The sequence below is a fragment of the Antrostomus carolinensis genome, unplaced genomic scaffold (assembly GCF_000700745.2).
Source record: "Antrostomus carolinensis isolate BGI_N321 unplaced genomic scaffold, ASM70074v2 scaffold18401, whole genome shotgun sequence".
In the NCBI taxonomy this organism is placed as follows: domain Eukaryota; kingdom Metazoa; phylum Chordata; class Aves; order Caprimulgiformes; family Caprimulgidae; genus Antrostomus; species Antrostomus carolinensis.
The window spans coordinates 19,831-20,998 of record NW_010294996.1 but is presented as its reverse complement, the minus strand read 5'-3'; the positions used below and the strand labels follow the sequence as shown (position 1 = coordinate 20,998).

Here is a 1,168-nt window from a genome sequence, read left to right as displayed (position 1 = left end):
AAGAAAACAATAAAACAGTAACTCAAATAATCACATAATTCTAAAGACTACTCATATCATTAGCAACTAAAATGCTTTGCCATTCAAGCCAGTACTCAGTTACTCACACGCTTAGGCATTTTGCAGGACAGAATCCCCAATTTGTAACAGCAATTTATTTTGAAGCATTAACACCAGACATGAAAATAATGAAGCTATGCTACCAAACAGAAAATATTCCAAATGGAAAATGTAGGTGAAAAGATCTGTAGTTTGACTTGCTCTTCACATTTTACAATAACACAGAAAAGCTCTTAAATGTATTTTTAGAATATCTAATGCGTTAGCATAACTTCTTTTAGAAAAGGCTACTAATGCGTATATTTGGGTTAGTGACAGAGAATTCAGAACAGCACATCTAAATATTCTTTTTATGTTAAAAAATTAGAAACAAATAGCCATTATGTAGGAAAGTAATGTGCAAACTTAACAGGAAAGCCATTAAGCCACAACTGAAAAAGCTGAAATCAGCTTCCCTACATTTTTCAAGGAAGGCATGACACTTGCTGAATGGCAAATTCTTATAATTTGGTACTTAAATGTTAAGAGGAATTGTTACTCAGTTAACTGTATAATGGGAACAGTCCTGACACAAAAAAATATGACCAGGTTTTACTTTTCATTAACCCTTCCCAGCCTGGACATGTTAGTGTGCAAGTCCATGTAAAACCCTGAATAAAAACTGTGCTTGAAGGTGTGTAATAGCCGTGCATGTGTGTGTGGCTTTTCTGAGGGGAATTCAGGTTGATTTAATGAACTGCATGCACTGAAACTTACTGTGGTATTGGAGCATGACATACCCAGTGCATTTGAAAACGTTCTAATTTCACAACTTCATCAGTGGTCCCCTGGTCAGTCCATTTAGAGGAGCGAGGTGGGGTTATTTGTTTTGCAGACAAGGTCTGATTACAAAGTTAATTAAGCATTCAAAGGTGCAGACACGCATCTGATGGACTTTATATTATTATTATTTTTTTAAAATCCTGCCAGGCACCTATCTACATGTTAAATCTTCAGAAGACCTATGACAATGTGACCCACAGGGTAAGAGAGTGTGTGGGTCTGATTCTATTCTCACTTGACACTGCTTGAACTCTGCTCCAGTAAAGCTCCTTCTGATGAAGGGTGG

At 36.5% G+C, this 1,168-nt stretch overlaps 1 protein-coding gene across 1 annotated transcript in view; it reads right to left on the bottom strand.

Moving 5' to 3' along the window:
• AUTS2 (activator of transcription and developmental regulator AUTS2) overlaps positions 1 to 1,168 on the bottom strand; it is a 27,135-nt gene that overhangs the window by 6,143 nt on the left and 19,824 nt on the right. The window lies entirely within an intron of this gene.